Here is a 26,272-nt window from a genome sequence, read left to right as displayed (position 1 = left end):
GAGAGGCAGAGGTTGAGTGATGGGAGAAATGCTGAGTGAACGTCATGATAATCCCAGAAAAAAAAAGAATATCACTGAAGTAGGGCTGGGCGATATGGCCTAAAAAAAAAATCTCCGATTTTTTTACAAAAAATCCGATTCACGATTTAAATCGATTTTTTTCCCCCAAAATTTTTTGCAGATGACAGAAGCTGTTGAAAACAATTTTTTCTTTTATTTTGTGATGATTTTCCCAAGTAGGTTGATAAAAATAAAGTGCAAACAAAACCTGAACATTGTAGAAAGGTGCCTGTAGTATACAAAAAGTATTTGGTCACTCTTTTGTTTGCCTGAATCATTTAAATATAAAATTAAATTAAACATAACATTAAATGGCATTAAATAGTAGCCTTCCATTGTAAACAACTGTGCAAATGTAACTTTTTACAGTAAGCTTTTCTAACTGAATACACTGATACAAACACAGCATGAAATAAAATGTATATGACCCTTTAACATTCACATTTTCAAAAGTGCAACATCTGATCTAACATCAACATAACATATTTTGCACAGTAAATAAGTGCATGTAAACAAAATCAAGTGCATTCACAACATAACCAACAGTATTAAACAGTAGTGCATGTTTTTTCTAAATATTTTTTGCCAGGAAGACAAGCCTGTCTACTACCTCTGGCTTCAGGCATGCACGGTGGCATGTAACAATGCCCCCCCCACACACTGAAAAGCCTCTCAGAGGGGGCACTTGTAGCTGGCACAGAGAGGTATTTCTTTGCTAAAGTACTTAGCCTTGGAAAGTTAAGTTGGTGACGCTTCCACCAGTCAAGTGGATCGGTGTCTGGGTCAACCTGCTGGACCACAGGTCAGTTGTTGCGGAGTAGAATGACATCCCCTCCAGCTCCGCAGAGATCCTTTGGCGTGTACTATTGTACAGCCGAGGCAAGGCAACGTCAGAAAAATGTTTACGGCTTGGTAGCACGTACCTGGGGTCCAAAGCTTTGAGACGGTGAATAAACCCCGGCTTTTCCACGGTGTATATGGGCACCATATCTTTTGCGATATACATCGCGACTGCATCCGTGATGGCTTTCCACCGGGCACTCTTCTTCTCATGCGGAGTACAGTTGGTGAATGTCTCCAAAATGCTGGGTTGTTGTTGTGAGGTGGCGGCGGCGGCGGCCAGCAGTGAAGCTGCTGGCCGCCATTGTTTTAGTTTGTAAACAATGCGCGCGCACTCTACTACGGGAAAAAGGGGTGGGGGCGATTTTCTCGATTTTCAATAAAACACATCGCCTTAAAGCACACATTCGAATTAATCGATTAAATCGATTTATCGCCCAGCCCTACACTGAAGTACAAAGCAACCACAACTGAAGCCCTAAACCTCAAGGAAGCCCACCACCTTATGATTACAGAGCCATGCGGTTTATCTGGCAGGAGGTTCTTATATTTATTACAGTCATAATCTAAACGCCTCCTGTGTTCATTTTACAAAATGTAGGCAAACACATGCCTGAAAGATCAGGTTCTTTAACATTTGTGACTTTTCCCGAAAACTCACACTTCGTAGTATCCCAGTGTACACACACTGTAACAAAGCTCTACTCACATTTACACTGCCGACTTGAATGCAGATACCATGCCGTTAGATCACCGCAAATGTTTTTCATCTGTGTGTATTGCCTCTGAGAAAGTGAGCGATGGAGGGGTTAAGGACGAGGGAAAGATCGATGGATATAGAGAGAAGAAAATGCGGCGAAACAGCCGAAGGGAAACAGAGCGTTGGAGCGAGAAACAGACAGGGAGCACAGACCGGGATGGAGTGAGAGTCAGAGACGGAAAAAAGAGAGGGAGAGCATTAAAGTAACCACAACAGAAGCCCAAAGCCCACTAAGTCCCCTTCTCCTTATGATGGTGGGGTGTGGTGTTGGGGATCTGGCACAACTTCCTACAGTACAGCCCCTCTCTAAACATCTCATATATACACCCAGTCAGAGACAAAGTCACAGCTAACCACATCACAACGTTTGTGCATATGTGTGTCTTTGCTCACAGAAAACATACGCTGCCTGAGCACATCAGAGCTGTCTCTTGATCTCATCTGTCTTTTTATTGCCTAATCCCTGTCTCTCTCCTCATTCCCCCCCTTACTCCTTACAGTATGTACCCCCCATTTCTGTCCCTCTTCTTCTCCCCTCACCCCCCCCCCCTCGCTACTTTTTCCCTTAAGGTTTAGAATATAACCGTATAGCTGCTCCGGCAACAGATGATCCTTTCCATTCATGCCAATAAAGGTTGTGCCTTTTCCCTACCCTCGCACACATCTGTCTTTCTCTTTGGGTTTGATACGGGCCTTTGCTCATTGAACCTTTCAAAGTGTTCCCGTTTGCCATAGATGAGTTTCTGCCAACCCACCATATGGGTCATTCATGCACTCTCCCAATGGGTTGAGAGTGAGACGATGGTTTGCTCATGAATGTTTCATTCTGGTTTACGTAACAGTGGCTCAGCTCTTTGGTAGCACACACACTGAATGTATGATTACAAAATGCTGTCTGTTCCTTCTTGTCCTCGTCTTACTCTGTGTCCGTCAGTCAGTCAGTCTCTCATACGTTCTCTGTCCCTTTAAATTAGCGTCTCCTTCGCTTTCTGTCTCATTTTCTTTTTTAAATAACATGGAATCAAGACATATCATCATCACACTGCACCCGCTCTCATTTTCTTTCCTTTTAACCTGCCTTATTGCCATGACAGTTTGCATTTGTGTTAAAGCATTTATGGAGGGAAATAGTAGATAAAGGAACAGAAAGACAGTTGGCATACCAAAATATGATAATTGTAAAAATAATAATAATAATTATGATCTCTATACACGCAGTAAAACTAACTAAAGATGACGAGAGTAAATATAAAACCGTACAAATCTGCATCAAAAGAAACATAATGACATACACTGAAGAATATTTTCAAAAAAGGAATACACGTTTATTCAAGTGCATCCAGATACATGTACACACACTCCTACATCAGATTAAATATTTGGGAAGAATGTTGAAAAACAGTTATGATAAATTAACAGGTAGAAATTGTTTAGCGTGAGATGGAAACGGATGACCAAGAATCTCCAGACACATTTTAGGCTGTGCGGAAATGTACTTTAGGTATTTTATTTCTCCAACCTGTTATACTGTAGTATAAGTACTTGCAGACTGTTGTGTTAACTTTTCTTCCCATGCTCTTCCACTATTGTTTTTGCATTCCTCTATGTATGACGGAAGGCTTCATGTTGCTTTTAGCAAACACGCTTCTATGTTCTTGCCTGTGACTACTAAAGTAGGCATCAATGTTGTCCTCCTCGGGCAGAAGCTTCCTTGTGTGAGTCTGTCCGATATTCAGATACAATAAACATCTCAATCAACTTGTTAAGTTCAAACTTTCAACTTCCCTGCCTCTAAGGGCAGGATATATATACATGAAAGCACAGTTCAAATTTCATTCAATTTGTGTGCAGAATCTGTCTGTAATTAGCATCTGATTCATGAAGGCAGCAGATAATTACACAATCAGTGACTGGTGCTGCCTTCTAGGCGCATTCTGTGAGGGAAGCAGGATCGACTCTGGGAAACATTTCGAGGGAACACTGCATGTGTGTCAGATAAAGGCATTCTGTACCCACCTACTTTTTGTTGGTCCATTCAAATGAGAAGGGTTATATTTAAATCCCTCTTGTTTCTGTACACAGCTCGAATATTCTATGTCACCGGGAAACACATCACAGTGCAGAAGCTAAAGACGCTCTAATGTCCGCATCACTGGGACTTTAATACCTGTTCAAATCAACACATCAAATCATTTCCTTGTCTCAGTCATTCAATCCCCACTGTCTCTATTGACAGACATGCATCCAAACACAATCCACTGTCACATATTGCAAAGACACAATAGATAGGACAGTGTGAGTGAGGGCTCCATCAGCTGTTCTCCAACCGCAGCTCCAAAAGCTGGCATTACATCTTAGCTCCGGTGCTAAGTGAGGACAGCACGATGTATGAGTCAGGTCCTCTCCGCCATTGAGCCGAGTCCCTCTCACCACCCATAAACGTGAAAATAGTTAATGTGTTTCCATGCCGGTTCAAATGCCTATTTCTAGATCAGTCGTGGTCCAACCTCAGTTCCTTCTCCATTATACGTAGCCACCACTAGTGTGTGTGGTAGGGTCTTTGAGCTTCACATAAACATGGTGCTGAGCAGACAGTCACTCATATGTCAGCGGAGGTCTCCACCTTTTGGCAGATAAGTTTTAGCAGGGGCTTAACATGCCACTGAATGTAGTTTGGCTCTTATCATTCAAACATATTAGGACCCATGTTATCAAAGTAATAATAATCATCTCCTTAATTTTCTCTCTGTCATGTCATCTCACTCTCTCTCTTTATCTCTTACTTGGTCAAAGTCTCTGACTCAAAGTCTCTGAGTGCATCCTTTCCTGCATACAGTATGTCTGTGTACATGTCTGTGTCTCTGACTTTGGTCAAAGTCTCTGAAGTCTCTGCCGAGGTGTTTGCAGTGGTGATAACTATGAGTCAGGCCTTCTGGCATGTTTTGTTGAGATTTTCTCTCTCTCGCCCTCCGTCAGGTCGACATTTAGTAGACTGTGAAGCTGACAGACGATGCCCATGAATGATGAATGATGACTGGAGGTCTGTCTGGTGCCAACAGAATGCATTACAGCATATATACAGCGATTCCAGTCCTCCCCATCAGACATCAGACACACGGTGCAGTTACTGTATCATATCATTAGCAGATCTGCTATGGGCAGAAAAGTACAGCCACTTAAAGTGGAAAGACACCAAAAACAGCATTCAGGCATGAGAGGTTAGTGTCAACAATGCATAGTGCCAACAAATCAACCACCGGTGCCTGGGCGCCCTTTATTGACAAAGTCAAAGACCCTTTACGATTACTGTTATGTAAAAATATAATTGTGTTTATATTATGGTCTGGGTGAATACCCGATTGACTGGCTGCAGAGTGTCCATTAATTCCTGATGATGGACACCTACTAAGTAGTTCTGATCTGTTCACCATTCTAAAAAAATCAAAATAATATATATATATATATCCTTCAATCAGAGGACCGGCGGTTCGATCCCCGGCTCTGCTAGTCCATGTCGATGTGTCCTTGTGCAAGACACTTAACCACAAATTGCTCCCGCAGGCTGTTCCTGCGGTGTATCAATGTCAGATAGTTCTGATGACCATGCAAGTGGCTCCTTGCATGGTAGCTCCTGCCATCAGTGTATGCATGGGTGTGAATGGGTGAAGTACATGTAGTGTAAAAGCGCTTTGAGTGGTTGGAAGACTAGAATACAAGAACAGTCCATTTAACCAATTTTTTCTTAAGACCGGTCTACATAAAGCAGCAGGCTAAAACTTCATTTGACCCCTACTTAACCAGCTGAATATGTGCAGAACTTTTCACATCACCGTTTTCAATATAGTTTATTAATAGTTTTTGACCTTTGAAAGAAGATGTGGGAGTGCATCCTTTCCTGCATACCGTATGTCTGTGTACATTTTGTGGAGTGGGTAGCACCAGACACGTACATCTTATGGACATGTCTATACGCCTGCATGTCTGTGTGTATCTGATTGTGTGGGCTTAGTTCCACGCAGGGTGTGCAGGTTTGTTTCTGTGCCTGTTTCTGCATGCATGCATGTGCTGCAGATGCCTGTACTGTAGATGTCTGTGTTCTAGTATAGAATCATTTGCAGTTATGCCTGTGTGTGTGTGTGTGTGTTCCTAGTATGTAGGTCACCAATATATTCCTGATGAGGTCTAGTCCTCTGGAGAACTCTACAGATATGAGGGCCTAAATTAGACACTATTATCTGTGTGTGTGTGTGTGTGTGTAACTGTGTGAGAGAGTGAACTAGACACCATTATCAGACAAGAGCCTCACAGGCATGTCATTTCAATTTTGTGCACATGCATGCTTTTACATGTAAAGAGCATTATCATGAGTGTGTTTGTCCGTCTATGTGCGTAGGTGTTAAATTGCATGCTATTTCCAACATAATGTATTTGTGTATGTGTGTGTGTGAAAATGACACACTAGTATCATCTGACAGGCTGCCTGGTACCACTGACCTGGGACAGTAAACCTCAACCCTCAGTTTTAACGACCGTTGGCTCAGAAAGCCTGTCCATATTGCTGTTGCCCAGCCAAACTGCTAATACGCCTCAAGCACCACTCCAAAAGAACTAGGTGGCCATTAGCAAAGCAGTGGCTGCGTGTTAAGGTGTTGCCAACTGAGGAAACGCATATAACATCCATAAGGGTTGTGTTTGTAGCATGAGGGATGGGAAAAAGTGACTTCATAATCTGTAAAATGTGGTAAATTCAGTGTTTTTCTTCCTTGAAATACATTTAAAATAAGAACTTAAAAAGAACTGTCATGCATTGCTTCTTTTATTAAGCACTTTTGTATGGCTAAAGAACCGAGGGCAATGATAATGAGGTTTCTTTTAAGCATTCAGCATTCCGCATTCTGTGTCACTTCCTCAATAAAAGCAGCATAGTTGCCGATCTACGACAGTTTGTTGAAACAGCGTATGTAATTCCCCTTCATTTCAGGATGTCTACTTTTCCAGCTGGCCTACTGTTGGTAAGTCACAGGGACAATATCACATGCAGTCAATCTGTCAAACCAATTTTTGAATTTTGCCAGAGCTCAGCCCAAAAGTTACACTGAACCTGAGAGAGATAAAATAGGAGTGAGAATGTCTACCTTTGAAAAGCTTCATGCTTTGACCAAATCATATGCTGTCACTCCTAAGCTTTAGAAGGTCTGCACTTTTCATCAAAGCTCTTGATGGCTACCTTTCACAGTACTGTCGAATACACCCTCAAAAGCTTCCCTCCCTCCTTTCCTCCAGTCCCCTCCCAAATCTCTTTCTTCTTCCCTCCAATGTCTGCTACCCCTCTTCCCTGCCTCTCCTCCCCCCTCCCTCGATCCTTCCATTCCCCTTGTCCTTAATCCCTCCATCCCTCCCTCCTCAATCAAATCCTCAAATCCCTCCAGGTTTTTTTTCTTTCTCTGTGCATGTGTGACTTCAGTACTGTCAAGGTAGATGAAACATGAGGAATTCAGATTCATCACAGTCATAACCTGCCATGATAATAATCCACTACTATTCTTCCCATGTGGCGGTAGGCCGATGTTACTGGCCTTTTCGGGATTTATTTGCATATTTGTTTCCCCTTTTGTTTCTCTTGATGAATTATTTACTGCGGAATGAAATGACAGCAGAGATCACTGATGGTTGCTGTCGCGGGTGGATGGGTGCCTTTTTCCTCTTTGTAATTATTCCCTTTTTTCCTGATTTTCAATCAAGTTTTTCCACTCATGTTCCCCCGGTGACAACAGACGAGAAGCCTAAAAACACACACACACACACACATTTAGCATTTCTAGTGGAACCTTTCCACTGTCTAGCGGGAACGCAGCTTCCTTTGTTGTTGTAGTGATTACAGAGTAGGAAACAGCAGGAAAAAAAGAGGAAAGAAGGGAGAGAGTAGGGATCAAATGGGAAAAAAAAATACTGTAAACACAAATGTGCTGGGAGGGCCACCTCCCACACACAGGACAAATGAGTGAAAACTCATATATGAATCCTGTTTTAAATCATCTGACCAATCGTGAGACTTCATCAGCATAAGATGAACTACAACTGCTAATTGAAGGGTAGTGGTTGTGATCCTTTGGAGTCAAGTTTGAACACAAAGTCAAAATGAGCCTCCAGGAGCTTAAGGTGAGGATCGTGTACATATTTACACATCAAACAATTTATTCAGAGTTGTAATCACAGTGAGTTGTGTCTACATAGGTGATGTGATTGTAAGCCTCAGAAATTGTATCTACCAGGGTACACACACTCTCTCTCACACACACACACACACACACACACCACACTGCCACACTGTCCCGGTATTGCCCTATCCAGAAATAACAATGCATAATTCATGTCCCGAAGTCTCGTCTGCAGACAAAAGTCAGCGTTTGCATATATTATTTATTGAAAACAGCTCACATGATGAATCCTTTAACAAACAGAGCTTCCAGTAAGCATTGTAGCTATTTCTTCTCTTGCTGTTTGTGTTTTGGCATGGATTTAAGTGGGCTCATTAGCAAAGATGAGGATGTAAGGACAGGAGGGGAATGGCAGGGGAGAGGGATGGTGAGAAAGGGGGAGTGAGAGAAGAAATGAGGCCAAAGGATAAAATAATCATTTTTGCAAAGGTATGAATTAATGAGAGGCTTGTGCATCACAAGCTAATTAATTTAACAATGAAATGATTTAGGGACTAAGTTCTAACTTTCAGGACTTCATCTCATTTATAGAGTAAAAGTTTACGATTGCTGCCCAGTGGGTATTTGAAATTGACTTACCGTACTCCCCGGACTATAGAGCGCCCGGGCATATAGGCCGCACCAGCTGATTTCTAAAAGGAAAATATTTTGCACATAGATAAGCCGCACTGGTCTATAAGCCGCAGGTGTGCCCGTTGAACAGCAAGATGCTTTTAACAGTACTAAAGTTCTCTTCTTCTATGAACATCATAACATGTCGCTAGCTTCTAAGCTAATTTTAACATTACGGCCAATGGGGAAATGCTAACCGCGATTAGCATTAGCGAATATATAATATATCTTTGTACATCTTTTCATGCAGACATACTTGCATTACAGACTAAGGTCTCTCACGGCTACCAAACGAAAAGCAATGAGTCAATAACTTGTTGTTGCTCATAGCTCTGAATAGCTGTTGTGCTAGCAGCAACTGGCCAAGCCAGTTAGCCGTAAATGCTATTCAGAGCTATGAGCAACGTAGACACGCTGCATGAGAAGAGCAGCATTTTCTCAAGTCTGCGAGTGGATCCTAACAGCGCGGAGCAGTGTGAAAGAATCCACCATCACCAACGGGTTCCGAAAGGCTGGGATACTACGAGATGCGGAGGACAGCGCAATGCGTGTTTTTGTGTGCGTGTTTTTGAGTGAGAGAAATAAATGATCTTGGTTTGCAATATAACTCTGCTGTCCGGAGTCTGCATTTGGGTCCTTGAGCGAGTCGGACATGTACTGTTAAAAGCATCTTGCCGTTCAACCTTTTTTGTTAACAGTCCTAGTGAGAGGTAGGTCAAAGGTACTTCATCCATATTGTAGCGACCCTGTCAGTAACAGCTGGTAGCAGAGGGGTTGCTGGTAGCAACTGTTCTGTGTCGGGAGCTCGTAAATGTTGTGTTAGACCGGAACCAGAAGTTGCGGTTGTTGTTGTGGCGGAGAAAAGCTATGGAAAAATCCATATATAAATCGCACTGGACTACAAGCCGACGCCTCAAAGCGTGGGGTAAAAAGTAGCGGCTTATAGTCCGAAAAGTACGGTAACTGCATTGCAAAACCTGGAGGTGTCATTGTATAATCATCTAATCTTTTTTCTTGTGCTTGATGCAGTGCTACTACAGTCTACAAACCCAGCAGAATTAGTACAAGAATGTAGCACACGTACAGACACGCACACTGTCACAGTTACACTTGTTGTGCGGACAGTTTGCCTTGAGAATGGGAGGCAATTTATTGTAGAGTGAAAGGAGCATTTGCCATCCTATGCTAATGCAGCCATCACTTATCCAGAGAACTTGCATTTTTTTTGCTGCTTCTACTCCACCCCTTCACCATCCATCAATCATCCAAGGCATGAGGTATTATCTTTGCGGAACATTTTATATTCAGTCTCCCCTTAGATGGGGTGGACGCACACCCATACACACATGCAGTCATTTTTGCTAAATCAAAAAAAAAAAATCAAAAAAGATATATCAAATCTGGTCTAGCAAAGGCTGAATAATTGATGTGTTATGTTAAAAAAGGAATGAAATAATCATACCCTGTAGGATGTTGGAGGAACATCAAACCCAGTGTAGGATCTTGGCAGACTGGGCTGAGCAGGGTAGGGGCCGTATGTCTTTGGGACGGCTGCCCTGTGAAATAATTATGAATAGCAAAGAGTTAGAGGATTAGGAGATTTTTGTTCTGCACTGTACCTGACACTTTGTGCGTGCCCACCCATGCTTTTGTTTTACAGCATGACCAAGGTACATGTATCCTGCATTAATGCAGCAGGAGTTTACGAAAAAACATTTGGTTTGTTGGGCTGGGAAACATTCCAGCAGGCCTGCACAAATGTATAAATGACTGCAGTAGCAAAAGGCACATTGCTCACAAGAAGTGCTGATCTAATAGGAAGATATTGGAGCCAATCCGTAAGCAATGCATCTCAGGGGTGCAGCAACAGCTCAGCCAGCATGTTGGACTTCAGTATCAGCAAATTGTTCCATTTCCAAATCAAAAACTCGTCTGATTTTGCTTGCCACGGTTACATTACTTAAATACACATTAATACAAAGTTTGAAACAGATGTGAGTGTAATAAAACGATGATATTCCAATTAAATATAAACAACTTGAATTGAATTTACTCATCTTTTTATTTTTATTTTTACTTCACCATTTCCCAAATAGTCAAACAACAACATTTTTGTATCTGCTGAAAAAAAAGACCACTCCAGACTAATGAGTATGCATAGTGTTCAGTTCTGACCACACATATTCGTCTTGGGGGATGGTTTATAATAAACTGTCAACACTCAGCTTCACTGTGCTATAAGCTCATGGTGATGAAATGGAATAATATCTGCCTGTTTGCTACCGTGGACTAGTGGGCCTCGTTTTCATGGCTATAAAAGTCAGCCATGAATATATAAACTGTACATCTCTTAGACCCACACACACACACGCACCACTATGCATCAGTGCTTCAAATGAAGATAAACTGTTTTTTATGTTTAGGACCACCTTTTAAGATTGTCCCCATTTGGGATGCAACAACAGTGTATGATGAATACATTCATGCCAAGCTCCAGTGAGAGCTGTGCAGCCGTGCATCTCTGACCGATACTTTTTTCATGATTGTATGAAGGCTGTACAGTATAGATTTTCCCATACAGCCACAGAGGGATATAAATGTTTATTGTTATTACTGTTTCAGTTTCCCATTCGCCATCTGCCTTTTTTTTTTTTGCCCACCAGTTCCAATTTGCGTTTAACGAATGATCTCAGGGAATGAGATGTGGTGGGGTCAAGAGGTGCATTTGCTCTCTTTTACTCTGCGGGGGTTGGAATTAGGATTTTATAGATAGTTAGGGGTACTGTGCATACAAATAACCGACACTGTGTGACCAACATGATGAGTTGCTGGAGAGAGGGTGAGGAGGGAGGGTGATTGACTAAAACAGTGTCCTGTTAACTCAAGGAGTCAGAGTGGAGAGGCTTATTTAGGGTGATGACCCCAAATACAACCTTGGCATGACCGTGTTACTCTGTGGGGAACAAAGAGACAACATTTGAAATAACTTGTCTGCATCCGTCAAAGATAAACGCATGAAATATGGTCAGCGTGCGTCAAAGCTCTTATAAATTCAAAGCAGATGTGTAAACCTCTGGGTGGATGGTTATAGGGTTAGAAAACTGGCAAATGTTGTCATATCGTCTTTGGTCCCTCTTTTCCTTTACTCCTTAAAACTCTGCTTTCCATCCCGTATCTGAGCCCTCTGACTTAGTGTTCTACTCTGGGGGCCTTATTCTATTAATTCACTGTTTCCTCTGTTACAGCCCCCTGTCTATATAGTCCACATTGCGGGAAGACCACCTCACAGGGATTTTCCCCTTCACCAGGTAACCACAAAGGAAGAAAAGAAGCACATTATCCACATGTACAACATACTCCCCCAAGACACACACACACACACGCGCAATACTGACCACCAGCACAGCAAGAAACACGCGCACGCACACACACCATGTTATCTTCATGAGGTGTTATACATCAGTGACCACCAACACAGGGTCTCAGTGTTCTCTAATCCACAACCAGGCTGAACAAGGCGCTCCATGCAATGGGGGGATTACACTGTCGGATTAATGGGACTTTTAATTTGAGTCATTGTGAGTGCCCATGATAATACCAATAGGTGCAGGAAAGAATACCATTGCCTCTATATGATATTGTTAAATGTGTTACAACTGCACATTTCATCTTCTGCATTCACAGCTGTGACACAGACACACACATGCACACACACTGTGAAAATAAGCATACAGAAGCTTTAGAAGACTTAATGCTCTTACTATGAAAACTACTGTAGCTGTTGGCACAGCCACCACTACATCATCAGGTAGAATTACTACAAGCACATTTACTCTTTTTACTTTTACGACTATAGGGCGTGGAAAAGTGTTGTAATGAATTACTTCTACCATCTTCACGAATACAGTGTGACGTTAAATGCAAGTAAATGTGTTCATAACTGATTGATGAATGAAAGAAGGCAAAAGGCACCTGATAGAAACTTTGCACTTGTAAGCCCCTCAAATACCCAGAATATACAATGATTCATCCTTTAATCACCTTTAGTTTAGTTCGCTCAGCAAATACTGTATAGTAGTATATAGCACATGTTAGCGCATAGTTTGATGCCTGCTACTTAAATAGGTCCAAGATAGAGAGGGAGGAAAAGAAGAGGCCAACAGTCAGAAACAAAGTGTGAGAGAACGGCCCAAAGAACTTCAGCAGCAGAGTGAAGGAAGCTTGCTAAATGGATGGGTACAGGGCGGGAGTGGAAAAGAGAGCTGTTTAGTGTTTACCATTCCGAAAGGCAACAATAGAAGCACAGATTTAAGCATAACCATGGGTAAACAAAGGCAGGCTTAGAGAACAGCAGCACATTTTTATTTTTATTCTCATTCTTTTCTCTTATTTTTTCTCTTTTGTGCATTCTACCCGAAACCCGACAGCTGCTCTGATTACAAAAGAATTGTATGCTAATTAAATACATTTGGATTCATTATATTTTGCACAAGGTCAGTGTGGTGCATGATGATTGCATCATCCTGGGAAAGAGAATACAACAACTAAACCCGAAGATCTTAGTGGTTGTTGAGCTATTTTGCTTATTAAAACCACAGCGTTGAACTTGCCCTTCAAAACTGGCTTTTCTGAAACTGCTGGTTGGAATATGAATCAATCCCTTTCCTTCAAATTAAAAACAACAAACACTCAACAGATGTTGAGAGGAAGCTGAACATTGATCCTTTTACCTCTTGTGCAAAGGTTGAGGAATTATTTGAATCGCTATTTGACCTGCGTCATTCTAATTCTGGCTCTACTTCAACCTCATGTGAACCAAATTCCACATAATTCCACGTAATTATTGCGCAACACAAACAAACAAAAACTGAGGTAAAAATAAGGCAAATATTATAGGGTTAGGCTTTTGAATACTTGTTTTCCATTTTCTTGACACCCCACTGACTTGTAAGGCCTACATCATTTATTTGTTTTTGTTTTTTTCTTATTAGGCCTTGTGTACGGAAACCTGCCTCGCAGAAAGCGATTACCATCAGCCCAATGAAAGAGCTATTTACATATTTGTATTCAGGTCTTTGAATACGCTGTATGCATCATGCTGATATACCACACAAGATATTACTGCTCAGATTTCTGAGGCAGGGATAAGTGTCACATATAACAGGGAGAGATGCCTTCACATAGAAACAGAGAGGTTGACATTTGATTAGCATTGCATACCCGTAGTCAGTTAATGTTTAAATTATTGAAAGACCAGTATTGTAATGCAACAAAATCAAAGTTAAATCTGCCCCTTTCATTTATTTTCCATCCTTTGCTTTCATGTCAATTTATGCATGATATGGGTAGACAAAGCCAAACAAAGATCTTGTATATCCATGATGCATACCTTTTAATCACATCACTCTGGATACTCTTCTTGAGCAAACAACAGACAGGCTCAGTTAGGTGCAACTTTGACAAAATCAAAATGGAGAAATTCATCTTCATGCAGAATGAAGACAGCATATAAATCAAGGAAGTTGTAGATTCCCCAGCTTGTAATCTTTTTAGTCATTCCGTTGCACAAATGATAAACCTCAACATTGGTAGCAAGCAAGAATGACTCGAGAATGTAAATATACATGCTGAAACAACAACAAAAAAACCAACTTGAGCGCCAAAATGTAATGTTCCCTTTTTTTTACGAGGAGGTGCACATTTGAATATAGCTGCTGAAATTGTAATGTTTTACAGCAAACATGGGGTTGGGATGTGCTTCAAATTGGCAAATTGGGACACCCTCGTTGATATGGAGATGCGTTTGGCAGGGAAAATGGCACGCCTCATATATTATGCTACAAAAATACACATTTGAAAGAAAAGTCTGGTGCTGTAAGTAGGAAATCGGGGGTAAATTGGCACATCCACCCAGCTTTACATTAATTGTGCTCGTGCTATTGTCAGGGTGTTGCAGGGTGACAGACAGATGGGTGAAGGCTGACACATGTTTTTGGAGGAGTTTAAAATTCAAATGCTCCTCATGTGTGAATACAGACACCTAGGGTAATCAACTGGCTGTGGGTATGAGGTGTTAGTGACTGCAACGCTCTATTTACCCATAAGCCTCTCTGTCCCTGCCTGTCTTGCTGTCTTGCTCTCTAGTGCCAGGTACACTGGCACACTGTCATGTTTGCTGACTGATAAGAACCGTCCTGTTAGGAGAAATAAACATACTTTTGCAAAATTTTATAGAAAAAAAATGAGGTTTAAATTATGGAGGCAATGCATTTATTTCTGTTTGAGCTCCTGGTACGACTGATCTCAATGCTATTAAAAATGCATTCACTGGCAAAACCCTCCCACACGTCCTTCTCCATCTCCCTTCCCCTGTCTCCCTCTGTAGCGCACTCATCATTGGTGTCTCTGTCTCTTTGTGTCAGTTCATTTCATTTTATTGGCATGGGGTGTGATTCACTGTCTCTATCTCTTTTTGTTCAGTTCATTTTTTTCTCTCTCCTTTCATTCTGTGTCTCCATCCCTCTCTCGCTTCTCTCTTCAAAAATCTGGCATGGAATCGAGACAGGAGAGCGCCTGCTGTTTTTTCTGACACATTCTTCCTCTCTTAAATGAAAACCAGCTGAGGCGAAATCAGGTTATTACCTGAGCTGTGTTTTTGCTTGCTCCCTCTCATCCATTCTTCCATTTTTGCTCAAGGTCTATGAAATTCTTCACTCCGAGAAGAAACAGAGGGTAGCCAGTCAGTTGGAGGAACGGGTGAGAGTTGGAATCTAAAGGGGATTGCTGCATAAATAAAGCAGAATGAAAATAATTCTGAAGTGTGAGATGGACGCTTGACATGGTTCGTGACCATGTGTGTGTTTGTGCATATATTCTTGCCTGTCAGCCTCCCTTCAAACCCTCCCCCCCCCCTCAAGATACACACAATCACATTATATAGGGTGGTGTCGACTCTCTGGACCGGGTTTGTTGTGGTCAGATATTTTTTGATTTTTTTCGTAGCCTTTTCTCTTAGGAGAGAAAAAAACATTGACCACAGCGGTAGAGTCAGAATTCAGAAACCCAAATAACTGCAAATACCTTACCTAAGAGGGGGGGGGGGGGGCAGAGAGTGATGGGGAGGAAGAGAGTGATGATGAAAGAGGTAGCTATAATAGAGGTCCTCATTTTCATGAAAGGTGAGAGGGGAGGATGGAGAGAAAGAAAAAGTGGTGATTTTTATAGATAGCAACCTTGAAAAAGTCTGCTCTGAAGTGATAGATGGATGGATGGAAAAGGAGGAAAGAAGTTATAATGAATAGGACAGGCTGAAAAGTTGAAGGAGAGCAGTCCAAAAAAAGCAAGAATGGTCAGTAAACAGCATGGCAGAGAGTTAAGCAGGCACGCTTCTAAAGACGGATGGAAAAAAGATGGTGGAATGGCTGTATGAATGATGGACGATCAGCAATGATGAAGGATCAATGATGGATTGGAGGAGGAGAGAGGGCGGGGGAGTTGTAAACAAGTCTGAATAACATAACAGAGGCGAATCCACAGGAGGAAGGATGGATGGATGGTAGGTTGTTATGCAGAATATAAAGGAAAGTCAGAATAAAGTAACTTTTGAAGAGGGATAGGAAGATAGAGGAAATGTGAAAGATTGAAAGGATGGGGATCACAGAAGCAGCATGAAAAAGTAAAACATGGATATGTCTGTAATAGGATATAAAGGGCTGTGAACTAAACAGATACATGGGAATTGTTTTATATGAATAGATTAGAGACTAGGTTCGATGCTCTCTCAAAACAAATATGGATTTTGGAGATGCGGGAGGGATGGCAGTGTGTTTACAAGTGTGTGTTTGTCTGTCTTTTTGTGTCGCTACAGGGCCCATGTGACAGGGCCAGACTGTCACTTTTGTGCTTCTTCGCCCTCTCAGCGACAGCTCCACGACATTATCACAAAACGTGCAGTCTACACAACAGACCGAATGAGCACACTTGATCACTTGACCATAGGAAAGCAAAGAAAAGGAACCAGGCCAGCGCAAATGGAAAGATTGAAATAGCTTCAACAGAGAAAAACTGCAGAAACAGCTTATTTCTTCAACTAAAATGTGACTATGATTTATTCAGCTGAAATATAATTGGAGCCCCGACTTGCATGCTATAGGGAGGTTCCTTTCCAGTCCAATTCACCTGATATGTCTTTGAACTGGGGGAAACTGGAACACCTGGGTAAAAGCCACACAGACATATGGAGGGAAAAAAGGCAAACTGCAATAAAAGCCCCATTGACCCTGTTCAGGATCAAACTCACGAGAGATTTGCTTTGAAGAGACGGTGCTTACTTACCACTGAGCTTCTGTGCCACCTCTATCATTTCACTCATCGGACAAAAGGTGATTGTGGTATTAACTTGGTTACTTCACATGTGTTGCTTGAGGCAATTTTGTTCATGAAAAGTCACTTTTAGCTCAGGTTAAAAAACCCTGCTTCATTAAACTGCTGCATGTGCGTACTGTGTCATGTAGTTTTAATGTCTGCAGAGTTAAATACAGATCCCCCCCCCCCCCTGTTTTATTGCTGTTCTGATGTTACAGTAATGCTCCCACCTTGAAATAACACTATACAGTTCTATTTTTAAAACTGTTTCAGAGTATTTGTTTTACACGTGTGATTTCAAACATGAACAAATCTTAGACCGGGATTAATGAATGAAATGAATTCATGACTTTTCCAAACGGCCTCCATTCCCCAGTGAAGGGGGACTAAACAAGGCTCCGCTGTATTCATCCCAGCAGCCCAGCCTCTCTCACCTGTGCAAATGACTGTGTGTAAACAGACTGGATCACACTAGCTTCATGTGGTTAGCCACTTCCCTAGCGGGGACTTGGTCTACTCAGGAGAAATAAGCCATTTCCTGTTCACTGGGGAAAAGATATGGCCAACTGTAACCAACTGTAATTCTTTCCAGGTGGTGGCTGGATTTTTATCTTTTTAGAGGACGTACAGTACTCGACAGGAAACATGTTCAGCAGTGTAAAGTCTCTGCAAGCTAGGGTTGATAATGCTGTGAAATTTGTTGAAATTTTAATGGCATCCTGACAGCCCTCAATAAATCAAACACTCTGACAAAACAACAACAACCCGGGCTGTCCAGCCTGTTCTCATTCTCAGGCCGTCAAATACTGCTGCTTTGTCACGCCATCCGATACCGGCGCACAAGACACTCTTCAGAGTCCGGGCTTTCAAGTAACTACAATTAGGGAGACGGATGGATCACACAAACACAGGACTTTTAACCCGGAGACTGGGTCCTAAAGTGTTGTTGAGTTATTTTGAAGTTACATGTGTTCGGCACTTATATGTTACATTGTTTTAAGTTTTTACCTCCTACCCTCTGTTACTTATTTTAAACCGAACCATGATGTTTATCCTAAACCTCACTAAGTGGTTTTGTTGCCTGAACCTAAGAAAGTGTTTTTGTTTGAATTCACAACATCAACCACATGCTTACCGCGGGTGTGGAGTGTCATATGTTGACACGCTGGGTTAGAAAGTGATGCCAGAGGATATCATCAAGCGTCAGTATGCAAAGAGTTCAGATGAGAATGTGTTGGGTTGTTGCAGGACTGTGATATGCCCGTCCAATCATTTCATTCTCTGTGCCCGTCTACTGTCTCTTGGAGCTAGTGCTGCTAGCTACTTTCATTGGAAAACAGTTGCAACACTGGGCCGGGTTATTTGGGTGGATATATTTTAAATTCGAATGTATTCTTGCTAGTTTCTAAACTTTACCATGCCTACCTTTAAACTTTTATTTTCACTGGTTTCATTTCCTTAAAACATGCAAGCTATATACACTTTTCATGATTAAATATCACACCTCTTTAATTAAAAACATTCAGGTAAGCTTATTCTACTAGTTACGACTTTAAATAATTCCAGTTCGGGCAATATGAAACTGGGTATGTGGCATGACATTTATGCACACAATTTAATTTGGTAATCCTGTATTGATATGACACATTTAGAGTCATGTAACTATATGTCACACTCGGCTTAAAGTAATATTTAACTTTACGTAAGCATTTCAATTTTTCCAAGGACCCAGTTAGCTCCATCTTGCAGGAATCTCGGCGTGAAGGCTGAATGCAAAGCAAACAGAAATACAAGATTGGTTTGAAGATGTATAATATTTCTATATAAAAACTGTAACTGTTGGTAGAAGTGTTGTCAGTCCTCCGGACTTATTTTAGCACTTTAGTTGCATCTCTTAGATAGAATGTTTGAATTATGTGGACTCATCCAATTAATAATAATAATTTAAAAAGAAACCACATCTGGAAACAGTCTGACTTTGGTTGTAAACGCAGCACAGAAGCTGTCTTACTTGAACAATCCTCTTTCAGCAGCAGATGTGAGTAGTACATCCTCGGCTCTTCCTCTTGTTTATCAGACCGATCATCTCGGAGATAATGTTGAGAAAAGACACTTTTCTTAACTGGTTGGATCACACAATTTGATGTATTTTTAATGAATCACATCGCAAACTTGGGAAAATCCTGAATGCTACTGATCTGATCTGACAACTTATTTTAGAGGCCGACTCCTCCTGATCTTCAGTGGTATGCATGTTGCGCAGTGTAACATATCTATCAGGGAAGTAAAAAAACGGAAGTATGCTCAGGTTTGTTTTTGTCACAATAATGCGGTAAGTTTTGCATTAATTATACACAAATAATCAAATATTTATCACACATTTAAATATTGAAAATGAGTATCAGCATTTCAAGTGTACGAGTTAGTGAGATCATAAATACACAATGAGCTTGAGCTACAAGAATATATGATGTGATAATGCCTTGGAAGGATCATTTATAAATCCTATAAACTTTTTAACTGGTTTCTATTATTACGTTATTACATAAATATCCTCACAAGGTCATTTCAAACACTGCTCTAATTTCCAAGTCTGACCTTGTGTGTGTGATAAAGAAGCATTCCAGCCACAGTGGAGGCATGTCCTGGCTAATCCACAGGCCAAAACACACAGGCGGTTAAGTTTCCATGACCTCAACTCCATGCTGCTTGAACATGCACATGCATACTGTACACACACACACACACACACACACACACACACACACACACACACACACACACACACACACACACACACACACACACACACACACACACACACTATTGTGTTTTCTTCTTGCTGTAGCTCTCTTTTCTTTTCTTTTTTCCCTTTCTCCCCTCCTGCTGACTTTCATCTCTTTCTCTCGCTGCTGCCTCCTCTCTCTGAATTGCAACGTTTTGTCAATTACCATTCAGTTCATTGTTAACCCACTGAGGAAAAGCAAAGTGTGTTCTGTAATACCACAGGAGTTCTGTCGTCTTCAGAACAATTACGTCAATTAGCTCGCATTTAAATGGTTTCCAGAGAGGAGAAGCTAGGCTAATAACAGTCCAATGAAGTGGCAACCAACCAATTAATCTCACTCTAATTGCTCAGTGGGTACCGTCAATCACTCATAATCTCCCCCTCACTCTCTCTCTCTGCTTTGTTGCTTGCCTTTCGCACACATTCCACCACTCAGTGGCCTGACTTACCAACTGTCAATCAATCAAATATAAACTCGCCCTTCCACCCCCTCTGGAGATGGTGGTGCATTCCAGTGTGTTGACATCACGGCCATGCTGCGAGTCAGCACATTTGGCTTCCAACATAACAGTGAGAAATACTGTGTTGACAAGAACAATCACTTGGAGAGAGGGAACTATAAGACAGAAAGTAGAGGAAAAAAAAGAAAGAATGAGACACAAACCCGTATTTCAAGGAATGGGATGAGTATTACTTTTGGACCAACAGCGACCCATAATTAAAAACTCATATTCATTTAAGAGCTTCATGCTTGCAGCTTAGATCAATTAACACAAACATAAAAACAGTCTGTATGCAGCAGACTGATGATCGATTGCTGTATCACTGTGTCACATCTTATAGCCTGTCTTTGAACGAACAGTCTCATGAGCTCAAATGTTTTCCTTTGTATTGGAAGAGATTTACTCTAAGTCCTATGTTTAGAATGTGTCTGGAACGCTACGGTCTTTACACTCACTTTGAACGGCCTCTACTATTAATACTGTTGTAGCTTTTCAACGAGGGCTCAGGTTTTCAGAGACTCGATGAAACAAATTCATCCAACACTGAACGTCTTCCATGATTATTTGTCCATTTCCTCGCGTTGAAAGGAGCTGTTGTTGTCGTTAGCTGGAGCCTATCGAGGGCCAGATGTATGCCGTGATGCATTGGGCCGAGTCTGTCGACGAATCAGAGAGCGTGTTGCTGAATGGGCAACAGTGCATAACAGTACTGATCTCAAGAGTACATGCACAATGGAATAACATGATATTCACCACATTCTAGTTTAAGCAGATCAGTGCTCTTTGGGCAGCAACCAAAGTAATGAGCAGAATGTCACGAGTGTAATAAATAATGTAGATTATTATGGGTGCACTTGGATAGCATTGAAAGGCGTGCGCCCAGGGTGTACTGAGCAATCCATTGATATATTGCTGTTGTTCCGTGTTTAGACATTTTATTTTAATCGGAGACTATTCCCTCTGAAGTATGCTCAACCGACAGCCGGGCGTGTGTCAAGGCCCCCCGCCAGGGGCTCCCTCACATCTCTGAAAACTATCGCAGCAAATTTCCAAACAGAGGTTTTTTTGGGGATAAATTTACCACATATCGGTAATCTAAAAGGTAACTTTCTCGCATTGGAAACATTTAAAAGCTTTTAGCCTAGCTCAAAATCGTTCTCAAGGCACCCAGACGCAATGCATTGTTGGGCAGCTGAGTGTGTTCAGTGGGCTCACGTTTCATACAGAGGACGTCCTGCTAATATATACATCCTGGCATTTCTTGAGAACACAAAATCCCCAAACTATACAGCGTGAACGCACTACATACTCAAATTTACATCAGACTTACCGTAGTATGAATGTTCATATGCAAGATAATAGAAATCACTAATGAAGTGGCTCCTTTAATGCTCACTTCCTGAAATCTTCCTGAAAAATTCCCATCATTGACTGATGTGTCAGGCACAGGCACGCCAGGCTATAAACTCACAATTACAACTGCATATATCACCACTGACACCTTTACATTCGTCATTCCTAAGGTTATTAACATCAGTGTGCGTATGGTTCTCTGTGTGTCATTTACTGAAAGAAAGAACTCGCACTTACTTGAGCCAATGCATATACTGTGCTGCATGTATCATGTAGTTACTCTATATGTGAAGTTTTCAACACATTTGTAGACTTTATTAAACCTCTGCTCATCACATACATCTATTCGCTGAAGACTCCTCATCTCCAATAGTTACAGGAATCCCAATGAATATCTTTATTTAGTCATTTGACAATATGTTTTCAGTTTGACGTGGTCTCACACACACCACAGCATTCTGTTCTACAGTACGAGCTAGAAACGCATTCAAATTCACCAAAAATGTCAGCTCTTACTAAAAAGAGAGATTTCTGCACTGATATCACTACATATCTTATTCCACTTTTCTCAAGATATGCTTATAGAAAACATGCTTCACCATTGTTACGAAGCTGAGATTCACTTGATACCTTCCATTTATGTTCATCTCTTTATCCAAAACAACTGAAATGAAAAATAGTGTTTAATTTTGGTTAGATGCTAGGATTTACCTCACATAGACATTATGAAGTTTTAACTCCAACCATATTGTGTCAAGTATACAACAGAGTGGAAGAGGAGATATGAGACACGTATTCTCAAACACCAGTTGAAATCCACAGCATCATGAGTGTATGTTATGTGCCTTGTGTGGCACATCACACGCCATGATGTGAAATATTGTTTTCCCTCACTGATGTTTAATTGTTCCTCGACCGATCTGCTGGTTCCCTTTTTCATTCTGGTTCCCACCACTAATTAGGAATGGGATTTAACGGCCTATGACTTCAGTGCAGGATCAGAACACGCCCAGCCATTATAAAAAGCCCAGGGACCCATAATGTGGTGTTGGCTTGGTGGCTAAAACCATGGCGTGGAGAGACAGGAGGGGAGGGGAGAGCTGGTAACAGTTTCTCTTGGTAGCTCTTTGAATTGTTGGTTGTGTCCTTTCTCGCCTTTGGCCTGTCATGAGAGGTTTCTCTCCCCCCTTTTTGAAATGGTTTTCTGTTTGTGTCCTCTGCTCTCCGGCTCTTGTTCTCAATGTCTCTCTGGTCCACCAGTCTCACCTCGCTCTCTACCCTCCATCCCCTCTCTCACCCTCTCTCTCTCTCTCTCTCTCTCTCTGCCTGCCTCCCTTCCTCACACGCAGACCGAATATGAACTTTTGACAGGAGCTGGGATATTTGTTTAATTGCCAGTGTTACTGCGAATGCCCTCATAAATCTATGCTGTAATGCCTTTGAAACACCTTCTAGGCCTTGCAATCTCTGTCTCTCTCTCTCTCTCTCTCTCTCTCTCTCTCACACACACACAATCTCTTTCTCACTTTCTCCCACTTTCCTTCATGCACACCCAAGCGCACACACAGATGTGATGTGTAAGAATGAGAGCTTTGAGGTTGTTTGTGCTCAGATCAGACACAACAGCTCCAATGTTTATTTGCAATTTCCACTGGCTCTGGTCCAGTCCACCAAACACATGGGGATTTTAGGATCAGCATTTTCTCAAAAAGCTGCTGGGAATATAACTGAGCAAAGAAAGAGTGCAATGAGGTTATTATTTGTATGTGTTTTTTTGTGATGTAATCTGTAGAGACTCGTTTTTAGTGGAGGGTGAAAGGGGGAGAAAGAAGAGCAAGACAAGTGGTGACATAATATAGGAGAGTCTAAATAACCAGATCAATCTGGTTAAGAATTCACCTCCAATGTATTACATTGTGTTACCTGGATGGGTCGTTTGTAAACTTGTATATATTCCTGCAACTTTATATGACTATTTGCTTAAATTCTTCTTTCAGCTTAAATACTTCATCCTTAAAAGTACCTTTTAATATCAGTCACTCACTGCGTGTTCCTTTGAATTCCTAAAGAAAACTCTCCCATGCCTCCATAGTGGACATATAATCCAAATAACGGAGTAAATCCTTTGTACATTAAAGTAAACGGAGGCCAAGTTTAACGACAGTAAAACTATTTCACTATCTCTTTACAAACTCTCACTCAACTCGTGCGGTGTTATCCAAGTCTTGTTTATCCAGCCGCATGCTCAGTACTTCCAAACGCGCATTTTCGCCAAAAAATATATACATTTAAATCACTTCCTTCTATGCGCACACGGACCCGCAGCACGCATGGGCAAACTTGGACGGTAGTGGCGGAAGAGTCTTAAATGGGAGAGTAAGATTTTGGATAAAATGCATGTGTTTGTACTGAGCATACGGCTGGATAAAAGAGACTTGGATTATACTGCACAAGTGAAGTAAATAACATATCATGAGAAGGCATGTACTGCAAAAGGTTGGATAAAGTATGGCTCTTAATTAACTTGCCATGCATTTAATCAACCTAAACACTAAAAATAAAACTTGAACACTCAAACATGGTGAGCTATAGTTATATATAATTGCTGTTACATATGTAATATGTTTGCTGGTGGGATTTTGCACTCTGTATCAGTTCACCTCCCATGATAATGTTCAGAATGTTGCCTGCGGGGATATTTGTAATCACCGTATGAAGCTACAGCACATAAATACCTTGTCAGAGGAGTCAGACATCATGGGATATCATTACTCACGTAGTTGTTTTAGTTTTTGCGGTGTGCAATGTCCCGGGCAGCATGAAGTCAAAACTGGAGACCTGTCCACCTTTACACCCATACCAGAAAGTGAAGCTCAGTGATATACTTACCGTAATGTGGTCAAAGTGTGAAACATTTTGGTCTTTGGTGACAACAGGTGGACTTTTTAATGTCAATGTTGTTACTCAGTCTACTCATGCACAAGCACAAGCACAGTAGGAAGCACCAACATATGCAATAGTGTTTGACCTAAAATGAAACATGACTGCAGCCAGGGGTTTTAAATTGATGAATAAACAAACATATAACATGCTGTAAAGGCACTGAGCTTCTGGTCATCATAGGCCAGAAACACTGTGGATCATTGTAGTGGGCTTTATAGCAGACATATACACAAACCTCTAAGAAGACCAATAAAGTTCAAGCATCATGTCAAAAGCTTACAGACAATCAATATCAAGGGAATATATGTTGACTCATGTACAGGTTTAGTTGCCATTCATAACCTGGAAGCAAAAATCTGAAGCTGTGCATGAAACCAGAGAATAACACATGTAAACAGAGTTATTGTTTTTTCAGGTGTGGCAGAGAGAGTCAGAGGGGAACACCACTGGGTCTAGACAGGACTATTAACCGGGTAAGTGTTACAATCTCTTTCTGTTGTCCATTACACTATACAATGCCTGTTTATCTTTGCACATCTCTCCATTTCCATCGCTCTTCCTTTCTCTCTGCAGACCAGATTTTTTTTTTCTCTTGTCTTTGTCTCCATCTCGCTCTCTCTCTCTCTCTCTCTCTCGCTCTCTCTCTCTCTCTCTCTCTCTCTCTCGCTCTCTCTCTGTGCCCCTACAGTTGATTACATGAATTATTTACAGCACGTAAATCCTCAGCAGCTGCTCTCTGTTTGCTTTTTTGCCCTCCTTGTTCCTCTCTATTGTCTCTTTCAGGGTTAACACGGTCGGATTTTTCTCAACTTTGTCACCTCTCCTTCCCTCTCTGTGCCTGGGGTTAATATCTCTCTCTCTCTCTCTCTCTCTCTCTCTCTCTAATTACACAGCCCTTAGTTGCAGCCTTGCATTTTCCCATGGCTTTGCTTGTGACTGGCTGAATTCCGTTTTTTTATTCTGTCATGATGGGAATTTTAACCGACATGTTCACAGTTATTTGTTTGTTTGTGTATGTGCCTGTCACTGTCTATCTGTATGTGTAGATGGGTGGTACATACATATAATATCCTTACAATCAAGACTTGCATGTGGGCGCAAAATAAAAAAGTATAAAAAGTTTCAGAACGTTTCAGAAACGGTGCCATATATACAACAGAGAAGATATTTTCTTTCACTCCAGGCTTCAAATACTTTAACAAGGATTCCAAACTAGGCTGTCAAATTACTCCCCCCCCCCCCTCTCTTTGGTCCCTTCAATCAAATCCCTAGGTTGGACTCCAAGCATATTTTTTCATGTACATGTGAAGTAATTTCATGTTGAAAAGAAGAAAAAAATGAGTGGTTCCACACAAGAAAATCTATCAAAAAATAGCATGAGGCTAATCCAAAACAAAAAAAAGAGACAACGAAAGGGAAGCATTACCTTTGGCTCTGTTAAATAATTTATTTCTCCCCATTCACATTCCATTGTTCGAAGCCAGAGCGAATCTGTCCAATATTACTGCTAATCTAATTTCAAAGGGGTGCAGTCATGTTCAAGCACTTTTTAATTGTGATAAGGAATATGCTTTCATGCTTAAACCCTTCTCGTCAGTTCGTCTGGACAGAACCCATAAATATTGAGGCCTTTTTTTCATTGGCAATTAAAATTAGAATTGGTCACATTTTTCACTGTCAGCCATTTCCTTTGCACACAAAGACATGTGTGCCCCCCCCCCCACCCTGCACGACCACACACACACACACACACACACACACACACATTTAGACACATGCAGAACCAGACATTGCCATATGAGTGCACGCAGAAGCACATACAAAGTGTATA

General features: G+C 41.4%; 1 long non-coding RNA gene across 1 annotated transcript in view; it reads left to right on the top strand.

Moving 5' to 3' along the window:
- Positions 1-24,911, top strand: part of LOC306781971 — a 40,210-nt gene extending 15,299 nt beyond the window's left edge. Inside the window, exon 3 of the long non-coding RNA XR_013772245.1 lies at positions 24,857-24,911. This is a non-coding gene — a long non-coding RNA (uncharacterized lncRNA). The remainder of the gene's footprint in view (positions 1-24,856) is intronic.
- Positions 24,912-26,272: the final 1,361 nt, after the last annotated feature.

The sequence above is a fragment of the Melanostigma gelatinosum genome (genome assembly GCF_949748355.1).
Source record: "Melanostigma gelatinosum genome assembly, chromosome: 9".
In the NCBI taxonomy this organism is placed as follows: Eukaryota; Metazoa; Chordata; class Actinopteri; order Perciformes; family Zoarcidae; genus Melanostigma; species Melanostigma gelatinosum.
This window is presented reverse-complemented; position numbering and strand designations above follow the sequence as displayed.